Source organism: Acomys minous (genome assembly GCF_964271855.1).
Source record: "Acomys minous genome assembly, chromosome: 11".
In the NCBI taxonomy this organism is placed as follows: Eukaryota; Metazoa; Chordata; class Mammalia; order Rodentia; family Muridae; genus Acomys; species Acomys minous.
Window position 1 is genome coordinate 21,424,747 of NC_140492.1, and position 19,966 is coordinate 21,444,712.

Consider the following 19,966-nt stretch of genomic DNA (forward strand, 5'->3'; position numbering starts at 1 on the left):
ATAGGCTTCTCCCTCTCTCTCTCTCTCTCTCTCTCTCTCTCTCTCTCTCTCTCTCTCTCTCTCTCTCTCTCTCTAATATAAGTGAGCTTTTATGACAAATAATAATTTTGGCCACCCATTCTTTCTATTATATTGTTCCATGCCCATTTTTTTAAGTCAAGTCATAGGATTGAAAAGGCATGGATAAGGTATTTGGTGCAAGAAGCAAGAGGAAAATATTGCTCCAGAAGTGCACTTTGCCTTTTGAATGACCTGAGCTTCGTAATCTTTCCTTCCTTCTTTCTCTCTTTATTACTTTTCCTTTCTGTACTTTCTTTGAGCTCACTAAAGAGAACTTCAGGCACCCAGGTAGGCTTCACATGTGATAGCAATTTAGCTTAAAAGCCATATTGATTCACTACATCTGCTCTGTTCCAAAACTGATACCTTTGGGGTGGGGGCTGAAAACGTACCTTTGAAGAGGATGACTTACAGAAAAGGTATATTGCTTCTCAGTTTGGAAATGTGTGGCTATGAAAAATGTGGTGAGTTCATGTGAAAAGATAGACAATTTATCATACTGTGAATATGTGGCAAAAAAAAGTATTGATGGGGATATTCTAGGAATAGCTTCTGATATCAGCAATTCTTCTGGGTAGCCTCAGTATAGGTTTACTTTGTACCTGTTTCTCTCTCTCTCTCTCTCTCTCTCTCTCTCTCTCTCTCTCTCTCTCTCTCTCTCTCTCTCTGTGTGTGTGTGTGTGTGTGTGTGTATAGCAGAACATGCTTATTTATGAAAAGCAGACTTCTCCAAGTATTTAAAAGTTAACTTGTATGCATCAGTAATATAACTCATCAGCATGAACATAAGGATTCGTATTTTGATTATTTTTTAACTCATGTTACTGTTTCTGTTAGGAAGCCCGGTGATTTTTCTGAATTCAGTATTTACTGCTACCCTTTGTTGAATACTTGTCAGTACAATGTGTTGGTGTTGCATTTTTCCTGGTGAGCTACCACAATTTTTAGTAGAAGTGAGGTATATAAGTTCCTCATTTGATCCAGTTATGGAGGTGAAATCTAGTATATCTTTCTGGTATTTAATAAACTTTCTCCTGTGTGAAGGGGCACTTGATGCTTCTCCACACATATAGGCTTTTCGCGCTGACACAGGTGCATCCAGAGTTTAGTAATGACAAAGCCACACTCTGCTGCTCCCTCTCCTTTAGTCCACTGTCACCACAGCTGAACTTGATGTAGAATATTTCATTGGAAACATCTTGCTACTCTTGTGGAAGTTCTGGAAAACATAAACATCACTTCAGTATTGTAGGTGAGGGCTAGATCATGGGGGCATTAACTCTTGTATAACATGGCATTAAATGAAGGCCGTGTTATAATGTGGAAATTTATTCAACTTCAAACTTAGATCTTTCCCCAAATTTTCAATCCCCATATAGTTCAGGCTATAACAAGAAGGATACATAAATATGATGCATGAAAGACATTTTCTAATGTTCTCAGTATTTCACAGACTTTACTTTTTGACAAAGAAGACATTTGAACACAAGCATATGGAAGCATGTCTCTTAGTCATGTTTTCTACCTTCAAGTGGTTACTAGGTCCCTAAGTGTCAGTATGTGCCCTTCTTAGAAGACATAGATTGAAAGGCAGCCGCAGAACTTGTCTTTGCTAATGCTCGCTCATGCTTTTCTTATGATCAAAAGGTAGCCCATATTTACATGTGGTTAAAATACTCAAAGTGAACTTGAAATACAGATATAGCTTGCTGTGAGAGCAAACCCCAGGCTTCATGGGGAGTTATTCCTGAGATTCGCCGGAAACACTGGAAGGAGGTGTGGAATCTCAGGCTACTAGTGAGAAAAGTACTGGAATTAATGGCTTTAGTTTTTAAACTGTGAACATGTTTATATAAATCAATTGTGAGCAATTAGGCAACTAATATGAACAGATTCAAAGTGAGATTATTTTAACTATGAAGGGAGGCAAGTAAAGCCCATATAATTGACTTGCCATTTTATTTATTTAATTGTCATTAACTTGTCAGTGTGTGTGTGTGTGTGTGTGTGTGTGTGTGTGTGTGTGTGTGTTTGTTGGTGTGTTCTAAAATTTCATATCATGCATTGGAACTCAATGTTTAAGAGTGCTGCTGTTCAGTTCCCAGCATCCATGTTGGGTGGCTCACAGCTACTGTAACTCCTGTTCAAAGGGATATGATGCTCTCTTCTGGCTTTGCAGGCACATATATGACTGCACTCGTGCACAGACACACACACACACACACACACACACACACACACACACACAAACAGACATACACACACCAAATAAATAAATAAATATTTAATTTAAGAGAACCCATAATAATTGTAAAGAAGTTAGTGGATTTTAAAAAGGATTGTAGTTGTGTGTGTTTTCTATGCTCAAAGAAGAGATTTGGGGTTAACCAAGAGTAACAAATAAGAGCTTTAGAATTTATTAAAATAACAAATCGTTCAAAATTATTTTTAACAGTGTGTAATGCAATACAGTGTCATGTGGTTATAGTGTGCAATTTTTGCATCTGATTGAAGAATTCCATGCACACTCATGAGTAGGAATTTTTAAATGAGGCAGGATAATTAGTTCCCTGGCTTTTGGCCATTTGATCTAATCCTTTCAGGATGCCTTAAAACATTTTTTTCTGGAATCTTAAGATCTTACCTTCTTTCAGATCTTGTAAAATATCCCAAGCAGGGCATTTGGATGCTGCCACCACTTAATGTTTCTGAGAAGGAATCCATATACAAGTGCCTTTTTCTGTTCCTTTGTGATTCGTTCAGATGTTAGCTGAGATTTGAAGGAGGGAGAGACTGCAAATATGTAATTTTAGTTTTCAGCAAAGATTGTGGACTGTTGTACATCTTTGTCTAAAACTACTTAGCTAAAATGTATCTATAAACAAGATTTTAATACACATAGACATAAAATTGCTAGTGCCTTTTGATTTTTATACTGCACAGGGTTAGAATAAACATGAGAAATTAAGTTCAATTTCTAAGAAAATTATTGAGGACAGTAAAGAATTTGCACCTGAGAAACCCAATAAAAACAAGGGAACTCAACAGCTCAATATTAATATGTGAATGTGTGCATGTGATGTGTGTGTGTGTGTGTGTGTGTGTGTGTGTGTGTGTGTGTGTGTGTGTGTGTGTTTTCATATCTGGTTAAGGCTGTTCCAGAAAATAATTATAAGGATTGACTATAACATTGGAAAAGTTTTAGATATAGACTTTAAAAGTTCTGTGGTCCTAAAAAAATGCTTATAATTACTTCTCACCTCTCAAATTGTTTGACCTATTTACATAAAAATGTAAGGATGAAATGTGGTCATCTCATGGTGAAGGGTGAATTACAAACATTTGTGAGTAAAGTGAAGATTTTTCTTTTCTTTTCCATGCCCAATACATAATGTTTTCATGGAACTTTTGAATGAAAATTTGAACTTTCTAAAAAGTGCCACTTTCTCTTGATCATATTAACATAAGTAAATCAGACAAAACATGAGATGAAGGATGATGATTAGACAGCCTCTGTTCTCCTGTATATAACTCTGTTTGAGATGTATTTCCTAATCCTCTCTGTAGTCGTATTGAGCGCATTAGGAAGTATTACAAGGTATTAAATGCATAAGAATATGGAAATATGTAAAATATAGTTTTAGTTAACAATCATAAGTTTCATTAAAGAAATGTCAATGTGGGAGACCTTTGTGTAAAAATATTTGAGGCATTAAGAATAATAAGGAAAATAGGGAAAATTTAAGGAACTATAACATTAGCATCAACCTAGAATTTTATTCCTCATATGTGTGTTTGATGCTAGGTTCTGAAGCAAGGACTTCATGCATACCACTTAGATTGTAGATCTTGGAAAGAACAATCTAATTATCTTTAGCTTGCTAAATTTCTTTCCATTGCAAACAAAGCAAGGAGAGTGGCATGGTGAATCATGTCTTGAACTCCAGAATATGCAACTGAAAAGCCTATGTATGTTGAACCACAGATTCCTTGAGGAACAAACAGTGTGGAGAATGAAAATAAGATGGCAAAATCTAAGTCAAGCAATGTGGACAATTTCACACCAAATAAAAATTGAGATAAATTTGGGTGGCAAAATGACTCACTAGATAAAAGACTAGAAAAAACTTGAAGACTCCAAATCCCATAATAGCAGGAGAGAAAGGCCTCCCTAACAGTGTCCTTTGACTTCCATATAGGCTATGTAATGCATGCAACCCCAACCTGCCCCACACAAATTATAAAGGTACAATATTAGGTAGAATTATACATGTAATAGGTTTATCAATTATGAAACCACTTACTTCACATTTTCCTGTTTTACTCCCTGCTCTTTGAGAGATATTCTCTGTATTATTTCCATGCTCCAGTTCAATGCCTGCCTTTCATACACCTGCACCATCATCTACTAATCTTCTGGGGTTTTATAAAAAGAAAATTAAGAAAAGGATTTTGATAATGTTTGCTGTTATTATGTAGAACCAGGGAATTGTGACTAGATGCAGGACAATGTCAACAGAAAGGCAAACCGTTGTGAGACAACAGAAGGACTCTCCCTCTTCACCACCAGGAATTTTCTACTGGCATTTTGTCAGCAATTACGTGAGAAGCTTTTTTTTTCTTTCTATTTACATAGGATTCTATTTGTGGTAGTATAATTCATGTCTGGGTTTCATCCACTTAATGTAAAAATAATGGAGACTGGAGAAATGATTTAGTTTGAAGAAGAGGAAAAATTGGACATGTCTTAAAAATGATTTGAAAGTCTTTGTGTGGGATGAACACAGACTCATAAAGCAACACTAAGTGGGTCTTGAAAAAATATTTGAATCTCTTAGCTGTTATATAGATTAGTAAAGTTTCATTTCAGATGTAATATTTCTGGTCAGCAAGGAGAACCCTTTCATGCAGATGTTTGCTCCACTGGGTGTATAGTGGTTGAAGGCAGCTTAAATGGGTTCACAGAGAAACACAGTTTTCAGTATATATGTGTGTTTTCATATTGACTAGATAATGATGATATTTATAAAAATGCAGCTCAAAGGGTAAATAAGAAAGACAGAATACTCATCAGAAGGCAAGTCTTCCTTTTTCATCTATCACTCCCTGCCATCTATTCTTAAGTTTCTTAAATTTGTTCGGATGTAATTTATTGCCTTTATCACCTGATGATGTATTAGTTCTAAACTGTTCGTGTGACAAGTTGTCATGAACTGAAACTAGCCTTTAGTTTTAAAAATCAGAATTCCAAAGTCACGCTCACTAGACAAAGTTTATTTTTTATTTTAAATAGTACTTTTTTTTACTTTGTGTGTGTGTGTGTGTATGTGTGTGTGTGTGTGTGTGTGTGTGTGTGAGAGAGAGAGAGAGAGAGAGAGAGAGAGAGAGAGAGAGAGAGAGAATGACACAGACACAGAGACACAGACACAGAGAGAGACATATATATATATAGAAAGACAGACATACACAAAAAGACACAGCACAGTCGCAGACAGAGACACAGAGAAACGAAGGAGAGATGCATGTACAAGTGTGTACAAGTGCATGCAGAGGCCAAAGAGGTGCTTGATCCCCTGGAGATGGAATTACAGGACATTATAGAGGCTATAAGTTCTTGTCTCTGTGGACATAATCCTGCAATGCATTATGGGAACATCAGGAGGCTATTCCTGTCTCCAGATCCCATCAAGCATTAGGAGTGCTAAGAGTAATGACTCAGCCTACCACATCTGCCTTTGTACTTGTGTGACAGGTGTAAGTCCCATCGCAGGCAGTGCTTTTACCCACTGGCCTGCTTTATGTACCTTACTTAACAGTTCTTGTGACAACATTACTGAAAAACCTGGTATAGTCACTGTAACTCCAGGTTTTAAACTTAATCCCATCTCTAAAGTCCATTTAATCATGTAAAGCAAAATCATCCCAGGATGTGAAGATTAGAATAAGGACAGCTTTGATTGACTGGTATTTGTTTAATCTGCCACCCATCCAACTGATATTCTCTTAACCTCAAAATTCCAGATTGGCTGCTTTTCATGGACTTGTAGTGCATTGGGAATAATAAGAGTCTCAGATCTTTCTTGAATATAATTATGTTTAAGTTCCTTGATAACAGTTGATGCTTACCAATTACATATGCTTAACTTTATTAAATAAACACTTAATATTTACAATCAAACTGCCAAATTAAGTATTCATACCATTATTTATCTGTGTTAACAACTGAAGTACTTAGATTTATATTGCCAAGCATCTTGTTGTTCTTATTTATTAAGCTTTGCTCTTTACATGCCACAATCTGTACTGAAGCCACAAAGAATTTTTTTTTTCCTTTTAAACTCCATAGAGACTAGATCTCAAGAGATTCCAGGAGTTGAGCCAGGATTGGTTCACTTCACATATGAATAGTAAGGGTATAGTATCTTATCAATTATGTGGTCATGGGAATTAAATTTAATGATAATCATATAACCTTATCAAATATTTCTATAAACCTATAGAGGATCATTGTGTAAGATGGATGCATTCTTTCTTCCGCACCATTGTTCCCCAAAAGAACTGGAAATGCTCTGCTCAAATTAATTTATTGCAACTGAGTTCATGCTTCCTTACAAGTTTGTCCTTCATTTTTCTTAAAATTATATTGTAAATGGATGTGACATGCTTTATGGTTGTTGTGCAAGGAGCATTGTCCTTCGTAAAAGCTTTGTCATTTGTCAAAAAGAAACCATTAAGAATAAAGTAAATTATCTGATCACAGTGGTACCATTGACCTTCAGACAATAAATTTTTTAATCAGTACAACAGATGAATCATATTTGAAGTTGTAAAACTTGCATAGAAAATCCATGTTCAAATACAAAGCAATTATAGCTACAGAACACATGTACTTTTTTTTTATAACTTTGACAGTAGTTTTATATGCATACTTACTTACCAGATTACCATCTCCTTGCTTTCTTGAAAGTCTAATATATTATTCTAAAATCATGAGCTATTTTAATTTTTTTTAATATTTAGGTAAAGAAAAACTTTAAATATCTAACTAAAGGTAAAGGACATGAAATTAAAGCAAGCTGGCCATGAACAATCATTTTTGATAAGAGACAGAAATCCATATTTATATATCCATCCACAAGGATATAGGTGGTGAGTGAAGAGGAAATTGGACTATGGGATGTTGGTGATGTTTCAGTAACCCCTACTGAGAAAGGGGACTTTGCCTGTGTAGTTTTAGCTCCCAGACCCTAAGTTACAGAAAAACATAGTGTGGAGGAGGCTTTTTCTCCAGCCATGCTGCTCTGAAGAACAAGTCCTTCAACTGAGTTCTCAGCAATCATAAGAAAGAAGGATGGGGGTAGGCTGCCTGTACACATGGCCCTCTTTAGCAGGCCAACTGTTACTCTTACCACCCACTTTACTGAGAACATATGGCGTTATTTCGGCTGCGGAAGTGAGTGCGTGTGTGTGGACATGTCTCCAAGTGGATAACGGCTGGTTATCTTCCTCTTGTTGCTCATGCCACCAACTGTCTCTCACTTATTATCCATAGCCCTACATTTGAGGATAGTAACTGAAGCAAATGATGCTGTTAATAATTTATTATTTTGTCTAGTAAATCACAAAACTTACTGAATGTTACTGTAAAGTTTTTAGAAAGAAGTAGCAACTTTTTTAAGGAGCAGATGTAAAATATGTTTTCAATCAATCAAAAGCAGTTTGTTTAAAATTGCAAGGAATCTGTAAACAGGAGTGTGGAGATATGAGAAATGTGATATAGGTAAATTATAGAATAGTTTATCAGTGAATTTCAAAAAGTTTTTGGACCACATGGAGAAACTGAAGAGGCCACATGCTTGGAAAGAAGCACTATCTACTTCAGAATGATTTATTTTAATATGACATTCCAAAATACTTCAGATTAGACTCACATTTTTAAGCGTTGTGAATTCTAAGATTGTGTGTACCCATTTTAGAATGGCTGTGGATCTCATAAATACAGGACTTGATTTATCTGCAGAGCTAGTGAGTTAGCAGTGGCATGACACTTAGGTAGGATTTTATAGAACTGCTATTTATCAAGGGGTACAGAGGATCCCTGGCTCAAAAGGAAATAATAACACTGCAGAACACTCTGGTGATGTCACTTGACAATTCTTATTTTCATGTTTGTTTAATTTTTCTTTTCTTTTTGTTTTTTTGCTTGTTTTTTGCTTTTGTTTGTTTGTTGGTTGGTTTGGGTTTTTTGTAGTTGTTTTTGATTTTGCAAACAGGGTTTCTCATTGTAGCCTTGCCTGTCCTGGACTCGCTTTGTAGAACAGGTTGGCCTCGAACTCACAGAGATCCGCCTGCCTCTGCCTCCCAAGTGCTGGGATTAAAGGTGTGCGCTACCATGCCCAGCTTGAATTTTTATTTTCTAAACACACTTCAGCAGCTAAAATTTAGGAATTTTTTAAAATCTGGCAATTTTATCTAACAGATTCTGCATCGTCTTTCCTCATAGTTCAGGTAGTCTATTGTTCTTTTCATCAGGGCAAGCTCCTGGGCATCAACAAACATCTTAACACTTCATATTTTATGTCCAGCCATCAGACTATATGCATGACCACATGCTAAAGGATATTTTATCTTTAATATAGACGTGATAATCAAAATGATATGGAGTATAATAGCTTCATTGCAATTCATAATCGGCTATCTAGCATTGAATAATAATTAGGTAGAAGTTTATGGGTAATTTCAATCAAACACTTTTCAAAGTTTTTAACATTATAATGCACAAAATGTGCTTCATACCATCTCAGGGATCAACATCTCATATTTTGAACCTAAAGATTTGCATAATTTTTTTAGGAAGCATAGAATACAACTCATAACCTCCGATCCTAATAAAGCTTTCATCCCCGTCCTTCTGGAGTGAGCAGTAGAGAAGTAGAGCTGGCTTTCATAACTGAATTTTTCCACACTTTTCCAGCATATGCAGCTTCAGTGGGCACTGAATAGTATGAACAAGGTTATCATTCACTTATCAAATGACAACAGATTTGGAACACAAGTCATTATAATGGTGACCATGTAATTGAGGTAACCAGCTGTTTTACAATCACAAAACCGATAATGTATCATTTTTAACTATGAATTCCATGGTATTAAGTAAACATTTCAAAATACAAAGAAAAATAAGCCACCTGAAATATTATTTAAACTGTAAGGGTGAGATGAACGTTTCTAATCATAGACACAAAGAAAAACAGGAATAATGAATTTAGAGATTAAAAAATACCCTTTTCATTTATTTTTTGAGATTTTTTTCATACCATATAGCTTTATAATATTCTTTCCCATTCCCCAATTCTTCTCAGACTCTCCCACATACCTTTCCATTCAATGTTATGTTATTTCTCTGTTTATTTCCTTTTCTCCAGAGATGGGTGGGCAAAGAGAGAGAACACATGTAACTGTGTATGTGTAAATATGGAAGGCTCTAGAGGAGTGGGGGAAGGGCAAACATGATTGAAATTCGTTGTATGAAAAAATGAATAAGAATAACCCTTTATATAAGAGTAGAAAAGATTTCCCTTGATTTAAAAATAAAAACAGAAAAAAAAAAGAACATTAAAAACATAGAGTTTGACTTGTGTTGGCCTCTTGTTCTGAACTTGAGTGCCTGTCCTGGAGTGGTTGGTAGTTGCAGTATCATTTTATTGAAAGTTGAATTTCCCTCTTTGAGAAGCTATCACCTTTGAATAGCTTCTTGGCTAGGGTTGCCTTGTTACCCTTTTTCATGCTGGCATTAGGTCTAGCTTGAGCTTGTGCAGGTCATGTGTGTACTGTTATAATCTCTCTGAGTTCATATATGCATCTATCCTGTTTTGTGTGGAAAATACTTGGAGTCCTCAATCACCTTTTGTTCCTATAACCCCTTTAGTCCCCCTTTCTACCTAGATCTCTCAGTCCTAATGGGAGGAATATGATAAAGATACTCTGATTCAAGGCTGAACACTCCAACCACTCTCATTCTTTGCATGCTGTTCAGTTATGGGTCTCTACTCTCTACTTCAAGGAGAAGCTTCTCTACTGTGGTATAATTAATGTATGTGTGTAATAATGTCATCAAGAGTTGTTTTATTGCTCTGCTCACTTAGAAGAATGATAGCAGTAGTAGGTCCCCCTCCCAGACCTATAATCTAGTGTCAGATTCTTGACCTCATTAACAATAGGTGAAAAGGGTACATGAAATGGTCCACAGATGTTTAAAAAATATAGTTGGTTGTTGCCATATCATCCATGCTACTGTTCCACCTGTAGAAATATCTTCCTGACAGATCGTTATTATAAATTGTAATGTTTGTAGCTTGGTGAGATGCATGACTACTTGTCTTTTCTGGTAGCTTGTTTAGCACTTTTCAGCACTATGATTGCTAGCTAATATAGGTGAAACTTCCTGTTAGTTAAATAAAGCTAGATTTCTCCATAATTTATGATATAAATATGTGATATTATCAGCAATAGGGTTTTGCCATTAAGTTGTGGAGGGTATCCAACTTGATGTTTGACACAGAGGTGTCTGTGGTCACCCTTTGGCCACTGACTCAAAAATATGGAACCCATTCTTGGTATGTGGGTTTTATATGATAGCATATGATGTCTAGTTAAAATAACGTCTTCTGCATTACATAGTGATGTTATTTAAATTTAATTTATATGTATTATATGTGTATGTTTTAGGAATCCTATTTTTTTTGTGCATCTATATGAAAGTGAGTATTATAGGAGCTAGAACATCAGAAAACAGTCTATACTAGGAATGGAGAGACTTTAAGAGAGTAGTACAGAGCTTAATAGTAGAAAACAGTGTCATGAAAGCAGAAGCAGAAGCAATGTGGGTGAAGGATATAAGTGGAAATATGGGACAAAGAAGTAAAGTACAGGAAAAACTAACGTAGTATGAAAGAATATACAAAGATGCTTTAGATACTTCATGGGTTCTGTGGCTATTGTGAAGGGTGTTCTTTCCCTAACTTCTTTCTCAGCCTGTTTGTCTTTTGTATCAAGGAGGGCTGCTGATTTTTTAAAATTGATTTTGTATCCAGCCACTTTGCTGAAGGTGTTTATCAGCTGTAGGAGTTCTTGGTAGAATTCTCGGGGTCACTTATGTATACTAACATATCATCTACAAATAATGATACTTTGGCACCCTCCTTTCTAATCTGTATCCCTTGGATCTCCTTTAGTTGTCTTGCTCCCCTAGCTAGGACTTCAAGTACTATATTAAAGAGATGCAGAGAGAGTGAACAGCTTTGTCATGTTTCTGATTTCAGTGAAATTGATTTAAGCTTCTCTCTATGTAGTTTCATGTTGGCTGTAGTCTTGCTGTATATTGCCTTTACTATGGTTAGGTATGTGCTAGCAGGAGAACCAAGCAGATACTGAGACACATAGCCAGACTCCAGGGTGGAGCATAGGGATTCTTATGGAAGAGTTGGAGGATAGAGGGACCTGCGGGGATCAGGAGCTCCACAAGGAAACCAGTGGAGCTAAGAAATCCAGGCAGAGGACGAGGTAGTTGCAGAGACTGAGGCACCAACCAAGGACCATGCGTGGTATGGACGTAGATCCTCGGCTCAGATGTAGTTGATAGGCAGCACAGTCTCCTTGTGGGTCCCATACTATGAGGAGTAGGGACTACCTCTGACATGAACTTACCTCCTCACACTTCTTTCTGGCAGAGCAGCCTTGTCAGGACTCAGAGGAAGAGGATGCAGGCAGTCCAGATGAGGTTGAGGGTATTAGATGTTAGAGTAGGAGGGCTCCCCTTTCTGAGGACTAAGGGAGGGAAGGAGAGGAAATGAGGGGAAAAGGGTGGGATTGGGAGGCAACGAGGAAGGGTGCTACAATCAGGATGTAAAGTGAAAAAGTTAAAAAAAAATTACAAAAAAAAAAAAAAAAAAAAAAAAGAATTTCCCAGAAGAAAACCTGCTACTTGGTAGCATAATTGAAAAAGTAATGTTAAAACATAAACAAGGAATAAAGTGAAAAAAGAAAGCTGTGGCTTAGGTCGGTGGTAGGTGTTCAGTCAGAATGACTTTGGTTAAAATCCTGGTATGGTAATGGTGCATTAGTATTTCTATGCATAAACATAATGCAATAACTACATAGAATGCCACTGATGTGAGGTATTCATATTTAAAATGTTATGTTTTTTCTCACTATACATAAGTACATGGATTTATAAACCCAGCAGTTTTCTTTGTCTATGGTGATTTTCTTTGAATCTGTCTTGAACTTTTTAAATAATCATTGAGCTTTAGACTTAAAGCACAAGACACCTACATGGTGGGATGGACAATATTATGAGCTTTTAATTTGTTCTAAAATACTAAGAAGTAGGAATTTAGCAACATGGGTATATTTATATGCACTATACTTTATACTTTCTCTTTCAACATTCATATGTCGAATGTATATACAAGCCTCTGAACACACATTTTTTTTTGGTGAAAATAGCTTGGTTATAAACATGATAAACAGTCCCTTTTCCTAAGTTTTACACTAGAGTGGGCTTATGAATCTTAGCAGAAGTTGTATTTCAAGAACCGTTTTTGTTTCTTTGTACTTCCTGTTCAGAGGTTAACTGGTTAAGACACATTTGTAAAAAGAAAGTCTTTCGATGTGCCTTTTTTTTTTTATTGGAGAGAGATTTTATTTCCTTAAGTGTTTTGTTGCCTGAGCATAATGAATATCCGGCCATGCGACTTAGTGGAACAGATGCTTATTCTGATATATGAGATGAACTTGCTTCCCTCAGCATGCATAGGAATGAAATGCATCTGGCCTCCGTACATAAAAGTCAATTGTGCTCCCAAATGTGCTTCTGTACATTGCTTAGATTTTAAAATTTTTTTTAGGGGCAGACATGCTGTCATTTGCTCAAGGGGTGAGGGGGAGCTTTGCTTAATTGCGATATTCAAGTGAGATTCGAAGTGGGAAGCTACTAAATTCCCAACTTCAGACATAGCCTGAGCAGGTGAACTTACTAGTGCGTAAGGTTTGGAGTCCTGCAGAGAGAAAAAAAAATTGCATGGGGAAAATAACTAGGAACATGAAGCAGAAGTATGCTGGTGAGCATGAGGGTGTTGTAAATGGCAACCAGTGCAGGGGAGAGGAATTGGGAGGAGCTGAGGGAAAATAAGGAAGTGAGGCTAAGCACTGAAAATGTCCTCTACAAATAGTGATGGGCATAAAGACTCATGCTAAGCACCAAAGAAACAGAAACTGGGCTTTTAGCAAGGATTTTGGGACACGTGTTACATAGGAGTGAGATGCAAAGAAATGTGGAATCTGAAGGAATAATAGCAACTTTATTTCAAGTTACACTGTCCAGGAAGCCTTTGAATATGCAGTTGCTTTAAAGACTGTGTATTTAATGCGTGATCCACTGACAAGTATAGAGGATGGCCAAACCAAAAGGATTGACGAACATGTTCCTTAAACTAAGCCAAAATTGTATTTAACAATGTGGACTCTAATCCTGATAAAGTATTTTTCTTTATAAAAATTTATCATAATTTATTCAGATTACATCCGAATTGTTATCCCTTGGCTTACATCTTTCTGCCCCATACTGCCTCCCTCTTTCACCCTATTCCCTTCCCCTAGATCTCTGATAAAGTATTTTTAAGGAAATCATTACAAATTAAGTCATTCTACTGCAGTACAGAGCCTCAAGCACTCTTTTGCATTTTCCTCATTTATTTAGTGTGTAATAAAATACTGAGTCTATTAAAGGATGTTCATATAGCCGTCCTAAATCCTGTGACTATACAGTGTTACACAGAATGGGAGATTTAAAGTGCAGCAACAGTTACAGTCCCTTAGGGTGGAATCATCTTGGTGAGTGTAGTGCAGTCACACAGGAACCGCTGCTGTCCAAAGACCAGCACTCACAGGAGACGCTAAGGAGGCCTTGGGAGGAGACGAACATCCTAGAAAAATACAGGGGACCAAACCAAGAAGTACATTGACAGTCTGGAAACAGCCAAAGGCAAGGAAAAGAATTCTCCCCTGTAGCTCCCAAAGGAGTTATAGACCTGATGGTAACTCGATTTTAGCTTAATAAACCCACTTTGGATTTCTTGTCTCCATTAAAATAAACTATGTTGCCTTAAGCCAAGTTCATGTTAAGTTTCTGGAAGAAAGTAACATACTTCACCTTACTTTCCTTTTCCTACAAGGTATAAAATTAAGCTTGCTGTTCTGGAAATTATTGTCAATTTATTTTTTCCCAAATATCTTTTCTTTTTCTTAGAAAAGTAGGAACTCAGGAGTAATTAACAGTTTCATTTTATGAGAGATACTTATGCAAATAGGTTGAACATTAACAGAAGTTGTCTTCGGGGAAGCTAATAAAAGCCTTAAATGTTTGCTCTGATTACACGAGGCTTGCACGATGGAACAAAGATTGCATGGGGTGTTCTGTAATTATCCTGGGAGTGTAAAGGTGCTGGTAGACTCTGCTCGGGAAGTCTGGGAATATTGTCTTCTGACATTATATAACCAACAATCCCAATGACAACTGGGGTGCTGAGAGTGTCGTGGGTTATTTGAACTGAAAATTTTAACTTCTACATTTAATTAATTAATTAATTATTTTTATTTATACATATATTGTTAGTGGCAGATAATTGGATTGAAACTAAAGCCTGTTATGCTAGGCGTGTCTTTTACTGCTGAGTTAATTGTATCTGTTGTCCAGAAGACACACTCTCCACCTTCTATAATAATTCTCTTTATCATTTATGCTTAGTACGGAGTGTCAATAATTGCATAGAGATGGAATCAGATAGAACGTGCTACTGTGAGAGTAGTTTAGCCAGAGAGGACTATAGTTAAAATACTGTTGCTATATGCCAATTTCTCATCGTGAAATTTAAAAACATGGTTTGAAGGCTTCGGTTTGCTTAAGATTTCTAACTTTATCAAAATTAAATTAGTTATGTTTTTGTAAAACTAAGAAAACATGTTATGTTTGGAAAAATACATTTATGTGCATATATGTAGGCACCAACAATCAATGGAAAAGTGAAAGGACGAAATGGAATAAAGAGAGGTTGCAATGTATAAAAGAATCTATTTTTTTATATAATCTCAGAGATGAAATTAAAAAACGATTTGTTGAAAATATTTGAATGTAGTGCATATTTGATTTTTAATTTCTCTTTCCTCTGTAAAATTTTCATAAGGAAATGAAACAAATGTACCTAAAACAGTGATCATAAAGCCTGTGTGTAGCAGGACTTTATTCAGAAAAATAACAAATTCAGCAGGAAGTAATTAATTCTTCAACATTTCCCTATAATCTGAAAAAGAACTAGCTGAAGTTAATAGGAGAATATCATAACCAATATTAAGTGCTAACACCTTTATGATTTTTTCTTATTTTCAGATTTAAATTATATCCTCTAAAATCTCCCACTAAAAGTCTCGTAATGTTATTTCCTATCCAGGTGTAGAATTTTCTGCCTTTAATTCCAGAACTTGGTAGGCAAAATTCAAGATCTCTGTGAGTTCCAGGCCAGTCAAGTCTAATTAGTAATTTCCCAATCCCTTAGGGCTAAATAGAAAGACCCTAACTCAGAAAAAGCAACATAACAAAAACCAACTCCATTAAAATGCCTGTAATGAACTTTGTATATTTAAATCCTAGGCATAGTGCTAATTTTCACTGAGAATATATTGTAGAATTAGTTTGTTCATTGGTTATTGAGGTATTTATGAGAAACAGAATAACTCTGAAGCCCTGAGGCTGGTGCATTTGATTAAATCTTGGAAGCAAGTTGAAATGAAATAAAACAACAGTCAATGAGAGGTCATATTTTGAAATTTCTCATTAAACATTTAAGAACACCTTTTAGGTTCAGGAAGTTGAGTCATGGTACATGGCCTTCACATTTAAAACACTTAGAAGTGATGATCAGCTAAATTCAGCAGCTATCACACAGTAATTTTACTTCCTCATATTACCACACTATTCATTCCGTTGACACTCAAATGCTTTCATAATTGGCCATGCTCATTTTAAGCATTGCCATCAATAGAATGCTTGTCACTCTTGTCATTTATTTAAAAACTTAGATATTGGATCATAGTTCCCTTTAGCCATTTCCAGTTGTCATTCTTGATGTAAATGGTGTCATGCAAGAACCATGAAAATTGTGTTTCTCCCTTAGTTTGACATCTTACTTTCCATTCTTTGTTTCTTTCCTTCCCTTCAATGGCTCCTCTCCATGCTAATCTAAGAAACTTTTGTATGAGCAGCAATAGCAATATCTTGATGGGAAAACCTTACATTCTCTTCATCGCTTCTCTTCTAGGTTATTTGCACTGATATTTTCATTTATATAATTCTCATCTTTATTAAGGTTCCAGGGTTTCTTCCATCCTGAAAGTTCACGAGACATCTTTAGCCTTCAATTTTCATGTTTTTAATACCTCAGGTGTGAGGTATAGCACTTACTGGAAAGTGCTCAGGTATAGCACTTACTGGAAAATAATCTGACCTTTATTCTCTACTATTATTAAAACAAGTAAGTTGTCTTTCCTACACTCTACTCAACTTTTAAGTCTTGATGTTCCGATGAGTTCATTACTTTCTAATGATTCTTATGTGTCAGTACTGTCTCCAAGAAGCTAATGGCTTACAGCTGTATGACCCAGATAGTCCTCTGATAATCTCAGGTTTGCACAATTCCAGAAACTGAATATTATGGGGAGATTATGACTCAGGGTTTAGGAATTCGGTCAGAAGTACCATCAACCATTAGGATAAATAAGACACAAGATTTTGTATCATTTTTGTTTCTTTTTTCTATGTGTTAAAAATATAAAATTGAAAATACCATCAAACATTATGAATCTGGACACATACATATATGACCATATGACCTCCTCACTTAGTTTCATCTCAAATATCTGCAATCAAGCCAAGATTTCCCATTGCTCGCTTACCCCCCCTTTTTTTTTTTTTACAAGAGTTACCACTGCCTACTTTAATTCTTAATTCTATATAATTCACAGCCTTTTATAAGTCCATAGTTCCCCTTAATAAGTCTTTTCTCTCAGAAAAATAGAAAATAATTCAATTAGATGGATTTAGAACACTTCACTTCATGTTGTGCTTCACTGAAGGTCTTTCTTTCATTAAGATAAGACTGCCTCTGTACAGTCTGTCTCTGCCTAACTTTTAAGTAAATCCACCTTTTTTGTAAACCTTTCCTAACTTCAGCATAAAAAAATAATCACTTAATGGGCTCATTGCAATACATATTTTAAGGCTTTCTCCCGAAGGCTCTGATTTAGAATGTTGTCCATGATATACAGGATTAATTACTTTTTCAGCTGTATTAAAATACTGAGCAGGATACTAGTATACAACATGTGAGAAATAGAAATGAGTAATACCACATTTCATGATGTCTTGTATTTATTCATTTAATAATTTATATATTTTGTTATCTATTTACTATTCATCTATTTTGTTTAGACTTCTTGATATTAGTTCTCATAGCCCTGGATGTCCTGAGACTCACTATATAGCCCCTGCTGATATTTTTGCCTCCATCTTCAAGTACCAGGAAAACAGACATGAGCTACCTTGCCAGACTCTTGATGCCTAGTTCTGAGTAGTGTAAACTGACATATGATTTGTCATAGTCTACCAAAGTAATGCTGTCGAGCAGTTTGAGTACTTTCAAGGTTGTGGTAGTCTTTGCTTGTATTTGCCAAAAATATTGATACTGGGTTAGTGAGATGGCCCAATAGATAAATGGCAATTGCCATCCATCCTAATGAGTTCTATTCCAGAATTCACACAGTTGAAGAAACAAACTAGCACTCATAAGTTTTACTCAGACTTCCACATGTATAGTCTGGCATGCATACTTGCCATGTGTGTACGTACACACACACACACACACACACACACACACACACACACACACACACACACATGCCCGAACACACACACATACTTAAAACATGTAACTAAACTTTCACTAAATAAGATTTATTTTCCTTGTTATCTTCAAAGACAGAATAATTTTGTGTAGCCCTGACTGTACAGAAATTTGTTCTGTGGACCAGACTGTCCTTGAACTCAGATATTTGCCTACAAAATGCTAGGATTAAAGGCATGCACCACCACACCCAGACTAAATTAGTCTTATTGATTTGTGAAAATATAACTTAATGTCAGCCTTCAAGGCTGTGTCATTGTCAGGATTTTTTAAAAGACTGTTGGTCTCCACTATTATTTTAACCTAAATAAGTAACTAAATAATTAAATTTTACTTTATTGAAAAAAAACAAAAATCAAAAGAAAAAAAGGAAAAAAAAAAAAGATCACCCCAAATGCTTCAACAGCACATATAGTTTTGATACAATGTCATAGTGCATTGAATTCGGGCATCGCTATAAAAAAATCAGCTTTAGATTTGATTGACCTAAATTGTATTATGAGAACTTACTAATTTCAAATAAGTCCTTTTGAAAATAAAGCATATTCTTAAAAGTCACTGTTAAAGTGAAGTTTCAGTATCTAGGCTAAGTTATTACTCAATGTAAGATCATGTGAGGTCTTCTCATGAGATGGCACCATTGTGAAAAAAAAATCAATGTTAATAACGGGCACTCAAGTACTGTAATAGGCCCTGCTGTATTGTTACTGGGCTATGCTGCATCCCTATAATATAATATGCTAAGAAGAGGACTTGCAGGCCTGTAAGCAGTGCAATCATCGCTACTTCCTGCTCTCATTTCATTCTTTGGGCTCTGGTGCTCAGAAAGGCTTCATAATTATGGGTCAGCTGAGTAGAAAGACCATCAATCCAGAAGCTCACCGCATCGCATCACCCTTCGCTCTCTGGAGACACACTTTGGTGAACAGCCCCAATGCCAAGAGGAAGCTTCGCGAGGTTTTTGAAGAGTTGTTGCTCAAGCTGGTTCTAGATGCTCTCTGAAGCCTTCCTGCCTGCATGTCAATAAAGCTGCAGGTTTGAAAGCATCACGTTTTTGTAGAAATTATACTATACCCAGGCTGGTTATAAAGTCTGTTAACTGGAGTAAAGAGAATCTGATCAGGAAGTTGCCATTGTAATAGGTTCCGCTATGTTGTTTCTGGTTTAAGTGAAGACTTGTAAGCAACAGGCACTTCCTGATCTCACTTAACTCTTTGAATTTTGGTTTTAAAAGGTTTTACAGAGAGGCTGAGTTATTGGTCAGCTTAAACCATCTCCAGCTTATTGCTCTGTCTGATGGAGCAGACAGTCATGCACCTAGGGAAGGGTTCTTCAAACCTAGAGCATCCCGGAAGTAGGACGGACAGTCCTGAATCCAGGTTCTGGAGAACACCTGCTCTGAAAACAAGGGGACACTTCCTGCTTTTAGAAAAACCTCGATGCCACATAGGCTCTGGCTTCTGTCCTCCGGTACCTCAATCTTCTGTCCACTGCCAACTGGTTCATCCTCAGCACTTCCTCTTGGCATCAGGCCTGTTCTCCAAAGTGCGTCTCCAGCGAGAGAAGGGCGATGTGACGTGGTGACCTTTCAGGTTGATGGTCTTTCTGCTCAGCTGGCCCATAATTATGCAGCCTTTCTGAACAACCCTTTAAAACCAAAGCAAGTAAAGAGATAACAATTGGAGTCTAATCTGAATAAATCTTAATAAATTAAAAGGGATAAAAAGCCCAAAGAATCAAATGACAGGGGGAGGTGGCCATTGGTTACCTCAGTTCCTCTTCTCAGCATATTCTAGGGGCGCAACATAAAGCAGAAACAATTGTAGCAGAACCTACTGCAGCTTTTGAGTCCCGTTGCTAACATTTTGGGTTTTTTGTTTGTTTGTTTTTGT

The 19,966-nt window shown here is 36.3% G+C and overlaps 1 protein-coding gene across 1 annotated transcript in view; it reads left to right on the top strand.

Annotated features, from left to right (window-relative positions):
* ROBO2 (roundabout guidance receptor 2) overlaps nt 1–19,966 on the top strand; it is a 1,536,637-nt gene that overhangs the window by 461 nt on the left and 1,516,210 nt on the right. The window lies entirely within an intron of this gene.